Genomic DNA, 24,842 nt, shown 5'->3' with positions numbered 1-24,842 from the left:
ACTCCGGTCGGGGAAAGTAGCCGGGGTTTTCCCTCAACCCAATATGAGCAAATGCTGGGTAACTTTAGGTGCTGGATCCCGGACTCATTTCACCGACATTATCACTGTCATCTCATTCAGACGCTAAATAACCAAAGATGTTTATAAAAGCGTCGTAAAATAACCTACTGAAAAAATTAATGGTGGAGTTAACACGCGCAATTGAGGTTCGTTTTCGCACCAAAGTCTTCAGTAGGCACTTTCCAACAATGTGACCTCCGCGATCTCCAGATTTCAATCCGGTCGACTTTTGGTTGTGGGGTTACCTTAGAGAACGAGTTTTCCTGACACATCCAACAACTCCACTGCAATTGCAAGATGCCATCTCGCAAGAAATTGCCAATATTCCAAGAAATTATCTGCAAAATGCTGCGGATGGTGTAGCAGCCAGAATGCTGTACGTTGAACGAGAGAACGGCTGACATCTTCCTAATGTTTTGTAACCCCGTTGTTTGCCCAACACTGTTTTTGTTTTTTTTTTCCTATCTCAAATATTATAATATTTATAGCGGTTTAATATTTGAACCGAGTTTTGAAATACCCTATATGTAACTTACGCCTTTTTATTATAGTATCAGTTCAAAAAATAGCATACTGGATGTGAGTCGACATTACGTAATGGATTCTTATTGTGCATGTCTTTTATATTCAATTTAATGTCAATACTCCGAAAGAATCTGCCCACATTCGCTTCTGTCGTGATAGTCCACGCAGAATACGCCGTGCATCGAACTACGGTCCCTTTTACTCAGAATTCGTCCAATGCATTACAAGTGTTCGTCTGGACAAGTGTTAGTTGTGAGGATCCTAGTGACAGGCCTATAAATTTTAAAGCAGTGCTCTCATCAATGTCCATCACCATGGCAACAAATCGCCATGCTTGACGCGTGAAGTCTGCACTCTGCAGCACATAAATCTACGTCCGGTCTGGCTTCCGAGCAGCGGAGGCGATTTTTTCCGCAGCTTATCGACTTCCATTTAACTGAGAAGATTTACCACTCTCTCGGGGTCAACCAGGCAACCGTGCACCAAGTATAAAATTGAATTATTCCAAGTAACTCGCGAGATAAGGTGGCTCAGAAACCAGATCGGCTTACAGTTGTCCTATAATCCGCACGTTCGTGCTCCGATCCCAACTCGATATCTTGACTAGAATTCCGTGTAGCTGAGATGTAATCATCAGGGAAAGGAAGTTCATGTCCTAAAAACGTGAGGAATATGGATGCATTTATGCCGTAAAAATAGATAAATATGCTACAAAATATGCATTATCAGTCTGAGATTATTTTAACAGAATAAAAAGGTATAGGTAACTTATGTTTAGTCTATGGATTTTGAAGTGCTTGCCTCAATGCTGAATGCTCCATTTATGCTGTTACAGTTCACAACTAAGCAGTGACGTATGTTTTCTGTTGTCATTCTTCGCCTGTTGTCTCTCAGCACAGCTTTGTAGCGCGAAAAACTTCGTTATACGTCACAAAGTAAGAGGGGCTTGCACAAAAGCTGAGAGCTGTTCTATAGAAAATTTCGTAGTTTTTTTTAAGTTGATAATAGCCAGGATTTTTTGGAAAATTTTGCTGTTTTCTCGTTCACTTTATCTCCTACATTTCCTGGAACTAATGTTAAAATGGCTATTGTTCTATCGAAATCTGCTAAGGACTGCAGTGAAGGAATACCAATAATTGCTATCTAGAGGGCGTCATCATCGTTACATTCAAAATTCATAAACATAAATTAGTCGTGTTTACAAGGTTACACACTTTTAAAAATGAGAGAAAGACAAATAAACATACATAATATGCAGCTTCCCTGCATAAATGTTAAAATATAATGCTTTTATAAATAAAGGCAAAATACGCACTTTTATGCACAATAAAAGTACGAGTAATATCATTGTATTCAGAAATATGTGATTCATGTAGATAATCTTTCAGCATATTCACACAACGATAGAGAACAAATATGCAAATGCATGAACTTCCTTTCTCTAGTAATCATCGACGTAGTCATTCAACCACCCACATTATTCAATTGATACTTCATTCGTTCATTAATTAATTAATCAATTAATTAATTCAGTTGACCTTTCAGTCGTTGACTCGTCCATTTATTTCTTCAGTCCTTAACTCGTCAATATTTTAGTCCTTGACTCGCCCATTTCTTCAATTCTTGACCCGTCCAAATTCTTCAGTCCTTGACTCGTCCACTCCTTCATTCGTTTACTCCCTTATAATTTCCAATCGCTCATATGTCCACTTTTCAGTCGTAGACTCATCCATTTCTTTAATATCGTGACTCGTCCATTCCTCCAGTCTTTTTCTTTCTTTTGGAGGAGGGCCAGCCCGCAAGCAAGCACCGCAGCCTTAGCCTTATTGTGTAACCTCCTTATGTTGTAATGATTGTTAAAGTCCTTAGGATCTCTTCTTTCAAGCGCATGATTCACTGCATGGTGTCATCGTATCGATTCAGTCACAGCATCCAATTCTGACTGGAGACCTGATCCTCCGACTGTCTGTGATGTTATTCTGTGGCCTCCTCAGATCAATGGCATCTGTTCGCAATTCATGTGCCTGAATCTGCTGCATCCTCGATCAGAAGAACATGTCGCAATCGATTCCATGACTCACCAAGGCGGCATCTATCCAAGGGAGCTATATTCCCCCGGTCACCCGCAGTCCGCTTATTCAAGCCCCTGCGGCTTCGCTGGATATGTGCAGCTCCGCAGACAGATGCCGCCTATAGGCAGATTCTGGAACCACGTCCGCCATGTCCTTCTGGTCGACCTGTAAACTATTGACATGATCAATGAAATTATATTAATGAAATTCCACAACTGTGGAGTAACGGTTAGCGCGTCTAGCCGCAAAACCAGGTGGTCCGGTTTCGATTCCCGGTCGGGGCAAGTTACCTGGTTGAGGTTTTTTCTGGGGTTTTTCCTCAACCCAATATGAGCAAAAGCTGGGTAACTTTCGTTGCTGGACCCCGGACTCATTTCACCGGCATTATCACCTTCATCTCATTCAGATGCAAATAACTAAGATGTTGATAAAGCGTCATAAAATTACCTACTAAAATAAAATAAAAACATTAATGAAGACGAAATGAGTACGAGGACCAACGCCGAAAGTTACCCAGCTATTCTGCATTAAGTAGTTGCGGAAAACTTAAGAAAAAAACACAACCAGGTAACTTGCCCCGAACAGATTTCAACCCGACCCTACTCATTTCACGGCCAAGAAGGCTAACCGTTACTCCACAGCGATAGATTTTAGTCGTTCACTCTCGTCCACTTCTTCAGTCGTTCTGTAGTCCATTTCTGCAATCGTTGACTCGTCCATTTCTTTAGTTGTTGACTCGTCCATTTCTTCAGTCGTTCACTCGTAGTATATATTTCATCAGCCGATGACTCGTCCATTTCTTTATTAGTTGATCTTTAATTTCTTCCGTCGTTCATTCGTACATTCTGTCAGTCATTGGCACGTCCATTTCTTCAGTCATTGGATCCTTCATTTCTTCAGTCACTGACTCCTTCATTTCTTCGGACGCTGACTCATCCATTTCTTCAGTCGTTGACTCGTTCATCTCTTCAGTCGTTGACTCGTTCATCTCTTCAGTCGTTGACTCGTTCATTTCTTCAGTCGTTGACTCGTTCATTTCTTCAGTCGTTGACTCGTTCATTTCTTCAGTCGTTGACTCGTTCTGACTCGTTCATTTCTTCAGTCGTTGACTCGTTCATTTCTTCAGTCATTGGCTTGTTTATTCTTGTCATTGACTCATTCATTTCTTCAGTCGTTGACTCGTTCATTTCTTCAGTCGTTGACTCGTCCATTTCTTCGTATGTTGACTTATTCAATTCTTCCATTGTTCGTACATTTCTTCAGTCGACCACTCATTCAAACTTTCACTCATTCACTTGTTTACTCTACCATTGGTTCACTCGTTCATTCACTCTCCCATCAAACTCTACCATTGGTTCACTCGTTCATTCACTCTCTCATCAATCTGTCCATCCGTCCGTTCGTCTATCCATCCATCCATCCATCCATCCATCCATCCATCCATCCATCCATCCATCCGTGTACCTTCCTCCCTCCATATCTATCTACTAATCTCTATACCATTACTTCTTTATTACTCTCTCTCTCTCTCTCTCTCTCTCTCTATATATATATATATATCATATCATATCATATCATATCATATCATATCATATCATATCATATTGTAGGTATTTTCCTTGAGCATAGTAAATCAAACAGTAACCCTGATTCAGGATCTAAAATCCCTGTGCAGCAAGTGGCACGTGTTTTTCTACCACCTCACGAAAGATCCAGATAAATCTGGCCCGTGTCGTGCGGCTGTGCGGTTTGGTTAATGCAGGCGAGCGATATCTGGCAGTGAATTTCCTGTCCTTGGCAGCCGGCGCGACGCGACGACCGGTAGCGTTTAGTAGTTTTCCCGCCTTCAGAAACAAGCGTAACAGTTGGAGGTGATTCACATCATGCACGGGGAAAGTTTCGACGAGTTCTGTTCAAAGCGGCAGGAAGTTCGCTGGAAAACTCCCTGACAATGTTTTACAAAGTCTTAAACAATTTGCCTCTCAAGCTTCGTTGTTTCCGCCACGTCGTACATATAGCAATAGTATCAGAATGAATTGTACTATTGCTGCATTTATGACGTGCCGGATACAACAAAACTTGAGAGGCGAATTGTTAAAACTGTTGTAAAACAAAGTCAGGGAATTTGTATAGACTACGTATGTTTATACAAATTATCTTTGACTTTTAAATGGAAACTTGCGCAAGACAATGTAGTTTTCAAAAATTTGTAACACTATTTTCTTACAAGTAATAGTAGTACTAGAGTAAATTAAACACGAATAACGTTGTTTAACGTAAAACAATTTTGTTTATGGAGAAATATTTCTCATTCACCGATGAAGGATTACTCGAAATATATTTAACTCGTTGAGTGTTTTAACAGATCTGTCGCCAAATTAGATATTGAACTGATTACTTTTAAATGTGAGACGTTTGTATGTGAAGGACATTTTGAATAAATACTTTGTCAAACAAGATTTGCTTACAAAGTGGTTTACCAATGCAGACAGTAAGGAATGATATCAGAAAACGATCAATGTAACAAACTGAAATGCTACTATCATTTTGATCTCAAACCATTTACAACCACTCTCGCGACCTCTCACAAGAAAATTTTCTCTTCAGACCGAGTTCTGAATGTTCTCAGGGTGTTGACAGATTCTATACTGCATCAGAATAACTTTGAATAAAAACGTCATATATGGAGAGACAAAATAAGGTCTTTTGTGGGATAAAGTTGTGAAAAAGAAAAACGACAATATCTTCAATGGTTTACATTTGTTACATTTAGAAACATATGTTTAAAGCGTAACCCGAATAAAATATGTATCGTGGCCTTGAAATTATTCTTTTGTTAATGAGACAATGTTTTTACTCTCATATAAACCACATCTTTAATACCGTGTCAGCGATTTCAGTAATCTCAATAGTTAAGATGTCGCCTACCAGTGATCTAGGGGTAAATCGCCGTCACATAGACCCAAAGGTAGCGGGTTCAAACCCTGCTGGATTCGATTAATTTTATAGAACGCAAAAGTCCAATGAGTTTACCACAAGTAGATGTCGCTGTCGAAAAGCTATTAGTCAGGTCTTCTCATTCCATTCCATCAATATATAAGCACTTATCCGCTATCTTTGCGCCATCAACTGCTGTTGTCAAGCAGAACATTCTCCGAAAATTTGTTTTAATATTAAATAAATATATGTATATAAGAAATGTATAAAAGCTGTCTAACCTTAGCATATTTCAAATGTTATGTCTCATATAATGTTACTGCTACAGCTTAAAGATGTAGGCACATTTAACTCAAGAGACACATAAACACTCGAAGAAGATAACAGCATATAGGACTCCCTGTTTCACAAAGTAATTAAAAATCATTTAATAAGAAACAAAACAACAGAGCTAACAGCATAAAGACCTACCTGTTTACAAAGTAATTAAAGCTCATGTAACACGAAAGAAAAGAACAGAGCTAAGAGCATACTGGCCTTCTCGTTTTACAAAGTAATTACAGCTCTTATAAAATGAAACAAAAAAAAAAACAGAGCTAACAGCTTATAGTCCTACATGTTTTGCAAAGAAAATATCATAATATGGTTAAAAAAAACAGAGTTAAAGCATATAGGCCTACATGTTATACAAAGAAGCTCATAATATGAAAGAAAAAACACAGCTAACAGCATATAGGCCTACATGTTTTATAGAATAAAGCTAATAGTATGAAAGAAAAAACAGAGATAACAGCATATAGGCCTACTTGTTTTTCAAAATAAAGCTCATAATATAAAAGAAAAAAAAAGAGCTTATAGTCCTACTTAATTTACAAAGTAAAGCTCATAATATGAAAGAAAAACCAGAGCTAACAGCATAAAGGCCTAGATGTTTTACAAAATAAAGCTCATAATATGAAAGAAAAAACAGAGCTAACAGCATATAGGCCCTCATGTTCTACAAAGTAAAGCTTATGACATGAAAGGAAAAAAAAACAGAGCTAACAACATTTAGGTCTACATGTTTTAAAAAAATAAAGCGCATAATATGAAAGAGAAAAACAGAGCTAACAGCATACACGCTTAATTGTTTCACAAAGTAATTAAAGCTCTTATAATATGAAAGAAAAAAACACACTTAACGGCATATAGGCCTACTTGTTTTACAAAATAAAGCTCATATTATGAAAAAAAAAATTAGCCAACAGCATATACGCCTACAAGTTTTACAAAATAAAGCTCATAATATGAAAGAAAAAAAAAACAGAGCTAACAGAAGATAGGCATACATGTTTCAAAAAATAAAGGAAAAAATATGAAAGACAACAGAGCTAACAGCATATAGGCCTACTCGTTTTACAAAATAAAGCTCATAATGTGCAAAAAAAGACAGAGCTAACAGCAAATAGGCCTAATCGTTTTACAAAATAAAGCTCATAATAAGAAAGAAAAGACAGAGCTAACAGCATATAGGCCTACTCGTTTTACAAAATAAAGCTCATAATGTGCAAGAAAAAGACAGAGCTAACAGCAAATAGGCCTAATCGTTTTACAAAATAAAGCTCATAATATGAAAGAAAAAACAGAGCTAACAGCATATACGTCTACTCGTTTTACAAAATAAAGCTCATAATGTGCAAGAAAAAGACAGAGCTAACAGCAAATAGGCCTAATCGTTTTACAAAATAAAGCTCATAATATGAAAGAAAAAACAGAGCTAACAGCATATAGGCCTACATGTTTTACAAAATAAAGCTCATAATGTGCAAGAAAAAGACAGAGCTAACAGCATATAGGCCTACAGGTTGTACAAAGTAAAGCTCATAACATGAAAGAAAAAAACAATGCTAACAGCATATAGGCCTACATGTTTTACAAAATACAGTTCATAATATGATAGCAAAATTCAGAGCTAACAGCATATAGCCCTACATCTTTTACAAAATAAATCTAAAAAAATTAAAGAAAAAAACAGAGCTAACAGCATATAGGCCTATATATTTTACAAAATAAAGCTCACAACATGAAAGAAAAATACAGAGCAAATAGGATGCAAGCCTACATGTTTTACAAAGTAAAGCTCATAATATGAAAGAAAAAACAGAGCTACCAGCATTTAGGCCTACATGTTTTACAAAATAAAGCTCATAATATGAAATAAAAGATCAGAGCTAACACCATATAGGCCTATATGCTTTAGAAAGAAAAATTTATAATATGAAAGAAAAAAACAGAGGTAACAGCACATAGGCCTACTTCGTTTACAAAGTTATTAAAGCTCTTACAATATGAGAGCAAAAAAGAGAGCTGACTGCTTATAGTCCTACATGGTTTACAAAGTAAAGCTCATAATATGAAAGAAAAAACAGAGCTACCAGCATAGAGGCCTACTTGTTCTAAAAAAATGAAGCTCGTAATATGAAAGGAAAAAAACCAAGCTAACAGCATATAGTCCTACGCGTTTTACAAAATAAAGCTCATAATATGAAAGGAAAAGCAGAGCTAACAGCAGGATTTACAAAGTAGAGGTCATAATAGGAAAGATAAAACAGAGTTGTCTTGATAATCCATTTTGAATCTTGGGTAGACTACTTTTAACACTTGAATATAAGTAATTGACTAACTAGCGAACTTACTCGTATTAATTATATCGTAGGATCTGAGGATGGTAAGATGAAGCACCGAAATAGCTGTAAGCAGCTCAGACTTACATAATTAAAACGAGTAAGTCCGCTAGTTAATCAATTACTTTAAAAATAACTGAACTAACAGCATATAGTCCTACTTCCTTTACAAAGTATTTAAAGCTCTTATAAAATGAAAGATAGAAACTGAGGTGACAGCTTATAGTCCTACTTGTCTTACAAAATAAGGTTCATAATGTGAAAGGAAAAAAAAATAAACAAAGTTAACAGCATATAGGCCTACATGTTTTACTAAGTAAAGCTCGTAATACGAAAGAAAAAATAAAACAGAGCTAACAGCATATAGGCCAACATATTTTTCAAGGTAAAGCTCATACTATTAAAGAAATAAGAGAGGTAACAGCATATGGGACTACTTGCTTTACAATGTAATTAAATCTCTTATAATATGAAAGAAGTGAGCTAACAGCATATAAGCCAACATGTTTTATAGAATAAAACTCATATGAGAAAACAGAAAGAGCCAACATCATATAGGCCTAATACTTTACAAAGTAATTAAACCTCTTATAATATGAAAGAAAAAAAAGGAGCTAACAGCTTATAATCCTACTCCTTTGCAAAAAAAAATATCATAATATGAAAAAAAAAACAGAGCAAACAGCTTATACTCCTATTTGTTTTAAAAATAAAGCTCATAATATGAAAGAAAAAGACAGAGCTAACCGCATATAGCCATATATATATATATATATATATATATATATATATATATATATTTACAAAGTAAAGCTCATGATATGAAAGAAAAAACAGAGCTACTGGTAACAGCACATAGGCCTACTCGTTTTACAAAATAAACCACATAATATCAAAGAAAAAAAACAGAGCTAACAGGTTATAGGGCTACATGTTTTACAAAGTAAAGCCCATAATATGAAAGAAAAAACAGTGCTTGCAGCACATAGGCCTACACGTTTTACAAAATAAACCTCATAATATCAAAGAAAAAAAACAGAGCTAACAGGTTATAGTCTTACTTGCTTTAAAAATAAAGCTCATAATATGAAAGAAAATGACAGCTAACCGCATATAGGGCTACATGTTTTACAAAGTAAAGCCCTTAATATGAAAGAAAAAACAGAGCTTGCAGCACATAGGCCTACTCGTTTTACAAACTAAACCTCATAACATGAAAAAAAAAAAACAGAGCTAACAGCTTATAGTACTATTTATTTTACAAATAAAGCTCATAATATGAAAAAAAAAAAGACAGAGCTAACAGCATAAGGGCCTACATATTTTACAAAAAAAAAAAAAAAAGCTGACAATATTAAAGAAAAAAAACAGAGCTAACCGCATATAGGCCTACATGTTTTACAAAATAAAGCTCATGATATGAAGAAAAATACAGAGAAAACAGCATGTAGGCCTACATGTTTTACAAAATATTGCTCATAATATGAAAGAAAGAAGCAGTGCTAACAGCATATAGGCCTACGTGTTTAACAAAATAATGCTCATAATACTCGTATGAAAGAAAAAGGCAAAGCTAACAGCATTTATGCCTAATTGTTTTACAAAATAAAGCTCATAGTATGAAAGAAATATACAGAGCTAACAGTATATAGGCCTACTCGCTTTACAAAATAAAGCTCATAATATAAATGAAAAAAACAGAGCCAACAGCATATAGGCGTACATGTTTTACAAAATAAAGTTCATAATATGAAGGAAAATAACAGAGCTAACAGCACATAGGCCTACTCGTTTTACAAAATAAACCTCATGATATGAAAAAAAAAAGCTAATAGCTTATAGTCCTATTTGTTTTAAAAATAAAGCTCATAATATGAAAGAAAATGACAGAGCTACCCGCATATAGGCCTACTTTTTTTTACAAAGTAAAGGTCATAATATGAATGAAAAGACAGACCTAGCAGTATATAGGCGTGCATGTTTTACAAAATAATGCCCATAATATGAAAAAAGGATAGAGCTAACAGCATATAGGGTTACCCGTTTTACAAAATTAAGCTCTGAATATGAAAGAAAATACAGAGCTAACAGCATATAGGCCTACATATTTCAACAAAAAATAAAAAAAAAAATGAAAGAAAAAGACAGAGCTAACAGCATATATGCTTATATGTTTTACAAAATAAAGCTCATTATATGAAAGAAAAATACAGAGCAAATAGCATGCAGGCCTACATGTTTTACAAAATAAAGCTAATAATATGAAAGAAAAAAGCGGATCTAACAGCATATAGGCCTACGTGTTTTACAAAATAATGCTCATAACATGAAAAAAGAGACAGAGCTAAAAGCATATAGGCCTAATAGTTTTACAAAGTAAAGCTCAACGTATGAAAGAAAAATTCAGGGGTAACATTATATAAGCCTACTCGCTTTACAAAATAAAGCTCATAAAAAGAAAGAAAAAACAGAGCTAGCAACATATAGGCCTACATGCTTTACAAAATAAAGCTCATTGTATGAAAGAAAAAAACAGGACTAACAGCATATAGATCTACATATTTTACAAAATAATGCTTATAATATGAAAGGAAAAGCAGAACTAATAGAATATAGGCCTACATGATTTACAAAATAAAGGCCACAATAAGGAAAAAAAAAGACAGAGCTAACAGCAAATAGGCCTAATCGTTTTACAAAATAAAGCTCATAATATGAAAGAAAAAACAGATCTAACAGAATACAGGCCTACATGTTTTACAATTAAGCTCATAACATGAAAGAAAAAAACAGAGCTAACAGCATATAGGCCTATTCGTTTTACAAAATAAAGCTCATAATGTGCAAGAAGAATACAGAGCTAAAAGCATATAAGCCTACTTCTTTTACAAAATAAAGGTCATAATGTGAAGGAAAAGACAAAGCTAACAGCATATAGGACTATATGTTTTACAAAATAAATCTCTGAAAGGAAAGAAAAAAACAGTGCTAACAGCATATAGGCCTACTCGTTTTACAAAATAAAGCTCTGAATACGAAAGAAAAAAAAACAGTGCTAACACCATATAGCCCTACATCTTTTACAAAATAAATCCAAAAAAATGGAAGACAAAGACAGAACTAACAGCATATAGTTCTACATGTTTTACAAAATAAATGTCATAATATGAAAGAAAAAGACAGAGATAACCGCATATAGCTATATATATATATATATATATATATATATATATATATATATATATATATATATTTTACAAAGTAAAGCTCATGATATGGAAGAAAAATCAGAGCTACCGGTAACAGCACATAGGCCTACTCGTTTTACAAAATAAACCTCATAATATCAAAGGAAAAAAACAGAGCTAACAGGTTATAGTCCTACTTGTTTTACAAATAAATCTCATAATATGAAAGAAAATGACAGCTAACCGCATATAGGGCTACATGTTTTACAAAGTAAAGCTCATAATATGAAAGAAAAAACAGAGCTTGCAGCACATAGGCCTACTCGTTTTACAAAATAAACCTCATAATATCAAAGACAAAACACAGAGCTAACAGGTTATAGTCCTACTTGTTTTACAAATAAAGCTCATAATATGAAAGAAAATGACAGCTAACCACATATAGGGCTACATGTTTCACAAAGTCAAGCCCATAATATGAAAGAAAAAACAGAGTTAGCAGCACATAGGGCTACTCGTTTTACAAAATAAACCTCATAATATTAAAGAAAAAAAAAAAACAGAGCTAACAGGTTATAGTCCTACTTGTTTTAAAAATAAAGCTCATAATATGAAAGAAAATGACAGCTAACCGCATAGAGGGCTACATGTTTTACAAAGTAAAGCCCATAATATGAAAGAAAAAACAGAGCTTGCAGCACATAGGCCTACTCCTTTTACAAAATAAACCTCATAATATGACAGAAAAAAAAACAGAGCTAACAGCATATGGTCCTATTTATTTTACAAATAAAGCTCATAATATGAAAGAAAAAGACAGAGCTAACAGCATAAGGGCCTACATGTTTTACAAAAAAAAAAAAAAGCTGACAATATTAAAGAAAAAAAACCGAGCTAACCGCATAGAGGCCTACATGTTTTACATAATAAAGCTCATAATATGAAGAAAAATACAGAGCAAACAGCATGTAGGCCTACATGTTTTACAAAAATAGCTCATAATATGAAAGAAAGAAGCAGAGCTAACGGCATATAGGCCTACGTGTTTAACAAAATAATGCTCATAATACTCGTATGAAAAAAAAGACAAAGCTAACAGCATTTATGCCTAATTGTTTTACAAAATAAAGCTCATAGTATGAAAGAAATATACAGAGCTAACAGTATATAGGCCTACTCGCTTTACAAAATAAAGCTCATAATATGAAAGAAAAAAACAGAGCTAACAGCATATAGGCGTACATGTTTTACAAAATAAAGTTCATAATATGAAGGAAAATAATCGAGCTAACAGCACATAGGCCTACTCGTTTTACAAAATAAACCTCATAATATGAAAAAAAAAAAAAAAAAAGAGCTAACAGCTTATAGTCCTATATGTTTTAAAAATAAAGCTCATAATATGAAAGAAACTGACAGAGCTACCCGCATATAGGCCTACTTTTTTTTACAAAGTAAAGGTCATAATATGAAAGAAAAGACAGACCTAACAGTATATAGGCGTACATATTTTACAAAATAATGCCCATAATATGAAAAAAGGACGGAGCTAACGGCATATAGGCTCACCCGTTTTACAAAATAAAGCTCTGAATATGAAAGAAAAAACAGTGCTAACAGCATATAATCCTACATGTTTTACAAAATACAGTTCATAATATGAAAGGAAAATACGGAGCTAACAGAATATAGGCCTACATATTTCAACAAAATAATCTAAAATAAATGAAAGAAAAAGACAGAGCTAACAGCATATAGGCCTATATGTTTTACAAAATAAAGCTACTAACATGAAAGAAAAAAGCAGATCTAACAGCATATAGGCCTACATGTTTTACAAAATAATGCTCATAATATGAAAAAAGAGACAGAGCTAACAGCATATAGGCCTAAATTTTTACAAAGTGAAGCTCATCGAATGAAAGAAAAATACAGGGGTAACATTATATAGGCCTACTCGCTTTACTAAATAAAGCTCATAAAAAGAAAGAAAAACAGAGCTAGCAACATATAGGCCTACATGCTTTAAAAAATAAAGCTCCTTATATGAAAGAAAAAAACAGGGCTAACAGCATATAGATCTACATATTTTACAAAATAAAGCTTATAATATGAAAGGAAAAGCAGAGCTAACAGAATATAGGCCTACATGATTTACAAAATAAAGGCCACAATATGGAAAAAAAAAGACAGAGCTAACAGCATATAGGCTTACCCGTTTTCCAAAATAAAACTCATAATAAGAGAGAAAAAACAGATCTAACAGCATACAGGCCACCATGTTTTACTAATTTAGCTCATAATATGAAAGAAAAAAAACAGAGGTAACAGCATATTAGCCTATTCGTTTTACAAAATAAAGCTCATAATGTGCAAGAAGAATACAGTGCTAAAAGCATATAAGCCTACTTCTTTTACAAAATAAAGCTCATAATGTGAAAGAAAAAACAAAGCTAACAGCATATAAGCCTATATGTTTTACAAAATATATCTCTGAATATGAAAAAAAAACAATGCTAACAGCCTATAGGCCTATATGTTTTACAAAATAAAGCCCTGAATATGAAAGAAAAAAACCGTGCTAACACTATATAGCCCTACATCTTTTACAAAATAAATCTAAAAAAATGAAAGAAAAAGACAGAGCTAACAGCATATAAGTCTACATGTTTTACAAAATAAATCTCATAATATGAAAGAAAAAGACAGAGCTAACAGACTATAGGTCTACATGATTTATAAAATAAAGCTCATGATATGAAAGGAAAAGCAGAGCTAACAGCATATCGGCCTACATGTTTTACAACATAAAGCTCATAATATGAAAGGAAAAGCAGACCTAGCAGCATATAGGCCTACATGATTTACAAAGTAAAGCTCATAATATGAAAAAAAAAAAAAAAAAAAAAAAAAAAAAAAAAAAAAAAAGACAGAGCTAACCGCATATAGGACCACATATTTTACAAAGTAAAGCTCATAATATGAAAGAAAAAAACAGAGCTAACAGGGTATAATCCTATTTGCCTACATGTTTTACGAAGTAAGGAACATAATATGAAATAAAAAACAGAGCTAACAGCACATAGACCTACTCGTTTTACAAAATAAATCTCATAATATAAGAAAAATACAGAGAAAACAGCATGTAGGCCTACAAGTTTTACAAAATATAGCTCATAATATGAAAGAAAGAAGCAGAGCTAACAGCATATAGGCCGACATGTTTTACAAAATAAAGCTCATAATACTCGTATGAAAGAAAAAGACAAAGCTAAGAGCATTTAAGCCTAATTGTTTTACAAAATAAAGCTCATAGTATGAAAGAAATATACAGAGCTAACAGTATATAGGCCTACTCGCATTAGAAAATAAAGCACATAATATGAAGGAAAAAAAACAGAGCTAACAGCATATAGGCGTACATGTTTTACAAAATAAAGTTCATAATATGAAGGAAAATAACAGAGCTAACAGCACATAGGCCTACTCGTTTTACAAAATAAACCTCATATTATGAAAGAAAAAAACAAGAGCTAACAGCTTATATACCAATTTGTTTTAAAAATAAAGCTCATAATATGAAAGAAAATGACAGAGCTACCCGCATATAGGCCTACATGTTTTACAAAGTAAAGGTCATAATATGAATGAAAAAACAGAGCTAACAGTATATAGCCGTACATGTTTTACAAAATAAATCAAATAATATGAAAAAAAAAGACAGAGCTAACAGTATATAGGCTTACCGGTTTTACAAAATAAAGCACATAATTTGAAAGAAAAAACAGAGCTACGTAACAGCATACAGGCCTATATGTTTTACAAATTAAGCTCATGATATGAAAGAAAAAAACAGAGCTAAGAGCATATATTCCTACTGGTTTTACAAGATAAATCTTATAATATGAAAGAAAAATACAGAATTACAGCGTATAAGCCTAATTGTTTTACAAAATGAAGCTCAAAATATGAAAAAAAAGAAAAAAAGAAGAAAAAAAAGAAGAAGGCAGAGCTAACAGCATATAGGCCCACATGTTTTACAAAATAAAGCTCTGAATATGAAAGAAAAAACAGTGCTAACAGCATATAGTCCTACATGTTTTACAAAATACAGTTCATAATATGAATGAAAAATACAGAGCTAACAGCATATAGGCCCATATATTTCACAAAATAGATCTCAAAAAATGAAAGGAAAAGACAGACAGAGCTAACAGCATATAGGCCTATATGTATTACAAAATAAAGCTCATAATATGAAAGAAAAATACAGAGCAAATAGCATGCATGCCTACATGTTTTACAAAATAAAGCTAATAATATGAAAGAAAAAAGCAGATCTAACAGCATATAGGCCTACATGTTTTACAAAATAATGTTCATAATCAGTGGCGGTGCGTCAATAAGAGCACAAGAGCACGTGAACATCTTGTTTCCATTAATGCACGACTAGTTTTATTATTTGATACCGTATTGACGTAGTGGGGATGTATAATATCAGAATAGAGTATTTTAAACTTCCCGCATCTTGCATAAACTTCTTATGTAAACTTGGCAACATCCGTTGACGTACAATCCGTGCTCTTTTCGAGTTGGTTACAGGAATTTCACGCATGCGCGGGAGAAAATTGTCTTTCGCTGGCCGATTATGACTCGTCAAGAGCACAAAGCGTTAAGTGAACATGATGAGTATTTATCCTACAGATGTCAGGTCCATCGATGCCTATCGTTCACGTGCTATATCTCGAGGAGGAAATTTAATAGCCTGTAGATGTCAGCATCTGGCTGTAGGAACGTTTACTTACGTGGATGTGTGTATAGTGCTGCTACGAGAGTGTAGTTTGTGAATTATTATACTTCAGTGTCGGCATAATAGCATAGTTTGGCTTTCAAACACGTGCTGGCTGACTGTGGTGGTGGTGGTGGTGGTATGAATTTAAGTATCTGTATGGCAGTGTATAATATTTAAGAATAATATTTACTGGTATGTATTTATAGTAATCTATGCGAGTGGGATTACAGTACTGGTATAGGCTATAGTGTATCAGTGTGTTGTGAATCAAAATATATTACTGAACACACGCGTTTGTAAATAACGGGACTGTGGTATGTATTCATTTTTAACAAACGTAAACAATGAACTCTGTTCAAGTAATTTCGAACAGTAAAGAACTGGGTAAACTGGCTTACCAAGAAAAATTGGAAATAAAAAGACTGAGCTTCATTATTATTATTATTATTATTATTATTATTATTATTATTATTATTATTATTATTATTATTATTATTATATGTTGTTTTGAATTTATATACGGTTTTTTTTTCGATAGTGAAACATTGGAAACATGACATTTCATATTAGACTAAACGTACGATTTCAAATTCTCTTAGATTTTGGAACCACAAAATTGTGAACACACATAATATTTTATCACGAACCGCCACTGTTCATAATATGAAAAAAGAGACTGAGCTAACAACATATAGGCCTAACAGTTTTACAAAATAAAGCTCATCGTATGAAAGAAAAATACAGAGGTAACAATATATAGACCTACTCGCTTTACAAAATAAAGCTCATAAAAAGAAAGAAAAAACAGAGCTAACAACATATAAGCCTACATGCTTTACAAAATAAAGCTCATAATATGAAAAAAAAAAAAAAAAAAACAGGGCTAACAGCATATAGGTCTACATGTTATACAAAATAAGCTTATAATATGAAAGGAAGCAGAGCTAAGAGAATATAGGCCTACATATTTTACAAAGTAAAGCTCATACTTGAAAGAAATAACAGAAGTAACAGCATATGGGACTACTTGCTTTACAATGTAATTAAATCTTTTATAATATGAAAGAAAAAAGTGAGCTAACAGCATATAAGCCTACATGTTTTACAAAATATAGGCTTACCCGTTTTACAAACTGAAGCTCACAATATGAAAAAAAAAAAAAAAAAAAAAACAGAGCTACGTAACAGCATACAGGCATATATTTTTACAAAATAAAGCTCATAATATGAAAGAGAAATACAGAGCTAACGGCACATAGGCCTACATTTTTAAAAAGTAGAGCTCATAATATGAAAGAAAAAGACAGAGCTAACAGCATAGCCTATACGCCTACTCATTTTACAAAATAATGCTCATAATATGAAAGAAAAAACAGAACTAACAGCCTATAGGCCTACCTATTTTACAAAGTAATTAAAGCTCTTACAATGTGAAAGAAGAAAAACAGAGTTAACAGCTTATAGTCCTGCTTCTTTCACAAAGTAAGTTCATAATATGAAAGAAGAAAAAACAGAGCTATGAAAGAAAAAAAAACAGACCTAATAGCATATAGGCCTAAATGTTTTACAAAGTAAAGCTCATAATATGAGAAGAAAAACTAAACTAACAGCATATAGGGCTACATGTTTTACAAAGTAAAGCTAATAATATGAAAAAAAAAGAGCTAACATGATATAGGGCTACATGTTTTACATAATAAAGTTCATACTATGAAGGTAAAAAACAGAGCCTACAGCATAGAGGCCTACATGTTTTACAAAGTAATTAAAGTCTTATAATATGACAGAAAAAATATAGAGCTAACAGCTTCTAGTCCTACTTGTTTTACAACTTAAAGCTCATAATATGTAAGAAAAGAACAGAGCTAACAGTATATTGGCCTACTTGTTTTACAATATAAAGCTCATAATATGAAAGGAAGAAACAGACCTAACTGCTAATTAGCCTACTCCTTTTATAAATTAAATGTCATAATATGAAGCAAAAAAGAGGGCTAGCAGCATATAAAGCTGTATGTTTTGCCAAATAATTAAAGCTCATATAATATGAACGAAAAGAAGAACAGAGCTACAGCATATAGGCGTACATGTTTTACAAATTAAAGTTCTGAATATTTAAGAAAAGAACAGAGCTAACAGAATATAGACATACTTGTTTTACAAAGTGAAGCTAATATAATTTGAAAGAAAAGAAAACAGAGCTATCAACATAGAGGCCTACTTGTTTTACAAATTAAAGCTCTTCTAGGCCATAATATGAAGGGTAGTGTTTATAAAATTTTTGATCCGGTGCTGCAATAGGTAGCTCGATTTTGATTGTACCTTGAGATTCTCATTTAATAGATTCCGTGTTTAAATTGCGGGCCAGCCAAGGTGCCTGGAGTTCCCACGGTTTGCGTAAGTTATTTAAGCAAATCTTTTTTAATAAAGTATATTCAAAATGTTCTTGACATATAAACATCTCGTATTTAAAAGTAACCAGTTCAATATCTAATTTGGCGACAGAACTGTTAACACACTGATCGAGTTTACATGTTTTTCAAGTAATCTTTCATAGGTGAATGAGAGTTATTTCTCTGTAACCAAAGGTCAAGAATTACTGACGCGTGTTATTCAGGGTTGTTACAATTTGCCCCTTCTAATAAAATCCGCTCAGGTAGTTCAAAATAAAGACGAAAAGGAAAACTCTATAAAAATCCACTTAAATCCTCTTTCGAATGTGAAATCTTCAAGTTAAATGTTAGAAGATGACCAACTGAAAAGAAAAGTTGTTCATTGCTTACCAATAAAAACACCCAAAATACCCCAAAAGTGTGATTAAGCAATAATTAATTATGAATTAAACAAGAATAACGCAATTTTTGTTCTTGTAACTGCAGAAGAACACAGTGTAACAATGTACACGCACAAAATTATACTGCGAAACAAAATTAATATACAATAACATTCGATAATTTTTATTGAAATAAATAAAGAGCCAAAAATAAAATATTCCAGTGCTGCACTTAAAAGCAGGTTGTTCTTATAAAATTTTTGTCCCAGTGGGGCAGTTCAGTCCCTAGTGTACCTTGAGATTCTCATTCAAATGTCCCGTGTTTCGGGTAAAGGCAGGTGCCTCAATATACCAATCTCTTCTACTTTAAAAATACAACACTTAAAATGTAGGGGTCTACAGGAGATTCGATAAATATTGTATACGCATCCCAGCAGAATAATATTAATAGATTGTAATTGAAGATATGGTGAATCTTCGATCTCGCTACCCACAACAAACGAGTCTTCGTTTCTTATATAATCAACCAATGATTTTCTCTGGCATTTTCACACATCATCACGTAACCCAATGGCACCGTACTACGCAGGAAAGCACTCCTTTCTTATGTCCAGGATAAATCTACCGAAAAGCGTACATTAGGTACGCACAAAACATTTTTTGTTTATTTCAAACATTTGTTTTAAAATATAGGTTCTCTCTTTATTACGTTACTTTATTTGTGAAAATATTATTAAATATTATGTTTCATTTAATGCTCGCAACTGCCAAGGTTATATCAGCGTCCCGGTTTGCCGGAATCTTGTCCCGCAGGAATTCTTTTATATGCCAGTAAATCTACTGACATGAGTCTGTAGCATTTAAGCACACTTAAATACCATCTATTTGGCCCGTGATCGAACCCGCAACCTCGGGCACAGAAGGCCAGCGCTTTACCTACAGCACCACCCAGGCGGACTTTATTTGTGAATGAGCACATATCTTGAATAAAAGTATTGTTTGCATTACTGTATTTTGAAGTTATTTTTCATAAGTTTCCTGAGAACCTAATAATTCAGCAGCTACCACATTCTTTGGATTAAATGAGTTTTGTTAATTTAAATAATAATAATATTTACTTTATATTGCTTAACAACATTACTAACCAATGCTATTAATATCTGCCTCAGAACGAACAAATCAATTACTGAAATTAATCACTACATATTTTATTTTACTTTGCCTTTTGGCCTCTTTTATTCCTATTTCTATAGCTATATTGTGTCAAAAGTATGGGCAACTTAATCCAAACTTCATGTGTGGGTCAGCACATCCAGACATTTTGGAAGCTTATTTTATGAAATAAATCAATTTAAACACAATAACCCAACCATAGCGCAATGTAAACAAAGCTAACAGTGGCGCAAATATGGCGGCGTGCGAAGACCTGACTTAACGACGGACCTTGAGCTTATCACTTGTTCCTCTGCCCCCTGTCGACAAATAAGTGTAATTAACTAAATTCCTAGTAGGTGTTGAACCTCCCCTAGGAAGTACCTATAGTCCGATGGGTTGAATGAATAAATGAATATTTTGCCTGAAGCGTAAAATACAACTAATGCACAAACCAATCACAACAGAGGAATGAGTGGGAAAGGAAATCTGTACTGTACACGCTTAGAATTTTTGATAATGACTCTATGTAAAATAAAGACTTCAAGGGCAAAATCTTTTAAGTAAATAATAATTATGTAATATTGACATTACCAAGTTTGAGTAGGCCTAACAGTACCTACATGATGATATCGAATCATCTGTGCGAAGTAAGTCTTTCACGTTGTTTATACACATAAACGCTCAAAATGTTTGTAGAAGCTTTAACTTTGAATTATTTAATAAAACAGTTTACGGTGCGGTAAGAGAACTATATTTATTGAGGCGTTTGAGTTGCAAACAAACTATACGAAAAATAATACATACACTGCCATGATAACTACTGGCGGCAGCATTTAAAGCTCTTTCTATGTAAAACCATTTCCAATAAAAATATAAGCTTCCCTTTTTAAAGAGAATCGGCGAAGCGTTGCTAGGAAATGAATTAACGAAAGTCTGGAGATGCTGTACGAAGTTTCTGTTTGGAACAAGCCTGCATATTTCATTTGCCAATTATTTAATTTCAAGGCAGCTCGTCCCTTTGGGTCCGTGGACACAGATGCAATCTTGGGCAGTGGGACGGGGAATGACCACTGATACGCCAGGGACAACTGTTCCACAGAGAGCCCCCGGGTTTGTGAACTGTGTTCAGAACGTTAGGACCTTTTCATTTAAACGCAGAACATCACATTATGCAAGATATGTGTACTTACTACGAGTATATTGTACTACAATATGTTACACTACGTTTTATTGTATTATATCTTATTATGCCCTCTCATTTTAAAGCATGCAAGATGCAAGAGCTTGGAAGCAGGCCTCTTATTGGTAACAATCATCTCTCAGTCTCTTAAACATGGCAACATACATCTCGGCAATAAAACAAGGAAGGCTGAATTTTTGGTAATAAAATGTAAATTTAAAGCTATGCAACAGTCTGCAAGCGGACCACATGGCGGTGGAGACTCCGGCTCTACATGGGAACACGAGGGATTTAAGGCGCGGTTATGATTAAACTGTGATTACTTCAGAAATTATAGACGGAAAATTTTTAAATATAGCAGATATATCGAAGCTATGCGCTGAATAATGCTTGTGGTGAAAAAAAGGAAAGGTGCAATCAGCGTATTCCGAATCTCCCCGGACCGGTGGACAACAATGACGTCACGCTGCAGCGGAATAGGAACAAAACTGCTGGAAGGATCGATGGCTGTCATGGCGACTGTGTAAGTGGTTAACTGTGCTACGCTAGCAAAATTTTGCGAAATTTCCGTACTGCCATCTCGTTCAAAGAAAAGAGATCATAAACAACTTATTTCTTGAACCGGTAGTAATAACTGGTCCGTTGCCATGTTCGCTCATAAGCCATTAACATATTGTTTTTACGTTGTGCTCATTACAAACAATACAGCAGAACTAAGGCAGAACACACCGCCATGACACAACAGTGCACGATGTCATCCGTCTGCTTATTCCCGCCCTATGCAAGAACCAATCAGATTCACTGATGACGGCTGATGGAGACTGCCACCATCTCTGCAAGCTGATGGCACCGGTGCGATACCGGTGGAGCATCAATGATGTCATCGGTGGAATTCGGAACACCGTGATGCCATCGGATTGCTCACCGGTGAGATTTGGAATACGCTCATTGCTTTACTACGCTATAGCTTATATCTGTATTTAGAACTACGCGTGGGTGCGATCACCTGTCGACAGATACATAGCTTTACTATGCTGCATATCTTTACTTAGAACTACGCGTGGATGGAGAATACAAAAACAAGGGAAAGACGAGGAAAATAAGGAAAGAACAGGAGAATATAAGAAGGTTAATATAAGGAAAACGAGGGAACGATAAAGAACACATAGTAAATACAAGCAAAACGAGACGACAAGAACAAGGGGAATATAAGGGAAACAAGGAATACAAGGAGAATAAGTGGAATATAAGGAGAACAAAGGGAAGACAGGGAGAATAGGAGAGTACAAGGAAGAAGAGGAATATTTACTTACTGGTTTTTAAGGAACCCGGTGGTTCATTGCCGCTCTCACATAAGCCCGCCATTGATCCCTATCCTGAGTCAGATTAATCCAGTCTCTACTATCATATCCCACCTCCCTCAAATCCATTTTAATATTATCTTCCCATTTACGTCTCGGCCTCCCCAAAGGTCTTTTTCCCTCCGGCCTCCCAACTAATAATCTCTATGCATTTCTGGATTCGCCCATACGTGCTACATCCCCTGCCCATCTGAAACGTCTGGATTTAATGTTTCTAATAATGTCAAGTGAAGAATACAATGCGTGCAGTTCTCCGTTGTGTAACTTTCTCCATTCTCCTGTAACTTCATCCCTGTTAGCCCCAAATATTTTCAAAGATATCAATGGGAATTCATGGAGAACAAGGTGAGTAGACTGAGAAAAAAGGGAAGAGAAGGAGAACCAGGATAACAAAAGAAGAGCAAAAGGAATAGAAAGAGAACAAAGGAAACACAAGAAGTAAAAGGGGAATACAAGGAGAACAAGGGAAACGCACAGAGGACAAGCAGAATAGAAGGAGAATAAGAGGAAGACAAGGAGAACATAAGGATAAAGTGGGAAATCAAGGAGAGCAAATGGACGACAAGGAGATCAAGGTGAAGACTAGGGAAACACGAGGAATACAAGGAGAAGAAGGGACGACAAGGAGAACAAAGACAATATAAGGAGAACAATGGATAATACAAGGAAAACAATGGGAATACAAGGAGATCAAAATGAAAACAAAGAGAACAATGTGTATACACGGCGAGTGTACTTGCATTTTTATGTGGCGGTCAGTTTCCAAATTACCCCTTATATCTAGTGACGAGCAAGACGTAATTCTATGTCAGAATTACGTAGCAGTTAATATCTCGTCAAGCCTTGGTTTTTCTGAACCGACGCATGCGACGTGTGGTGTGCGAGGCTTAACGCAAAGTTATATGTCGACTACGCATTTCGATTGTTTACAAGGATAGAAGTTGATGACTGTCTCGTGAATTGATGAAGCACACTTTTCTCTTACTGGTAAAGTGAACATCCAAAACATCCAAATTTGAGAATCTGCACTTACAAATGAGCATAATGATATTCGTTTGCATAGGGAACATGTCACTGTTTAGTGCGGCTTCACAGGCAGTTTCATCTTTTCCTTGAAGAGTGAGAGAAAAGAGCCGGAGGTGGTACAACAGTGGCAGGCGAATGTTAACTTATAACGCTATGAAAACGCGTGATCACAGCTCTGCAAGAAAGAGATGTTTGAATAAAACTGTTTACAAAGATCCTTACTGAAGTGTCCTGTTCATTTCTCTTTCACATACCCCGAAAAATGTTCCCATTAAATTTTACATTCCCTTGGTCAATATTTTCTCTTCCAGGCCTGATTAAGTAGGCACAGTGTAAATTTTAACTACGTTTTACTGCAGAATCTTCTGTGAAGAGTAAATAATTTGCTCAGCCTGAAGGGAGATGTTGACGTGATCTCTTTAACAGTTCTCTTGTTACAGAATTATGACGGACTAATTTTGCTGAGTTTTGCAAAATTGTAATTTTTTTATGAAGTATGTATTATTAAAACACTTCTTGTGTTTCAACAATGTGATATATTTCACTGAAATTCACTGATCATGGTAAGCGACTTGAGTTGCTTAATAAATAATCATAAACTATTCCTTTCTGTAATTCTGTTAATCGGTACTATGTCTTTTATCCTGCAGTACTATCCTTAAACAAAATTTCTAGTACACGCTGTACATACAGGTTCTATAAAATATTTACATGACGCAATAGGTATTGCTTGTACACAACAATTAACTGTGTCAGATGAATAGGGAATATGCGAATCAATTCTGTTTTTGCTTGAAACTAATATACCTTCAGTTTCCGGAAATTTCTGCAGATCGGAGCACAGTTGTGGGATTTTATATATTCACTGTAATAAATTTGCTATAGGATGCAGATAGGAATTCGAAGGCCTTCTGTATCTCATAGCGCCACCACTGGGATCGATATTTCCAATTCTGTTTTTCTCTGCTCCCTAGGGTAAACTACAGGTATATATTTCAACAGAATCAATTCTGATAATCTCCCTTCGGCCGTGCTATGACGTCAAGTCATCACTTAAACTTTATTATAAAGACTAGTAATATTTTACCATTACATCATTCTTTTATATAC

The 24,842-nt window shown here is 34.5% G+C and overlaps 1 protein-coding gene across 1 annotated transcript in view; it reads right to left on the bottom strand.

Annotated features, from left to right (window-relative positions):
- The window catches only part of LOC138713513 (otoferlin-like), a 1,213,561-nt gene that overhangs the window by 554,382 nt on the left and 634,337 nt on the right, over positions 1 to 24,842 (bottom strand). The gene's annotated exons all lie outside the window — the stretch shown is intronic.

The sequence above is a fragment of the Periplaneta americana genome, chromosome 14 (genome assembly GCF_040183065.1).
Source record: "Periplaneta americana isolate PAMFEO1 chromosome 14, P.americana_PAMFEO1_priV1, whole genome shotgun sequence".
NCBI lineage: Eukaryota > Metazoa > Arthropoda > Insecta > Blattodea > Blattidae > Periplaneta > Periplaneta americana.
The sequence above is the reverse complement of the archived record's forward strand: the minus strand, read 5'-3'. Positions and strand labels throughout refer to the sequence as shown.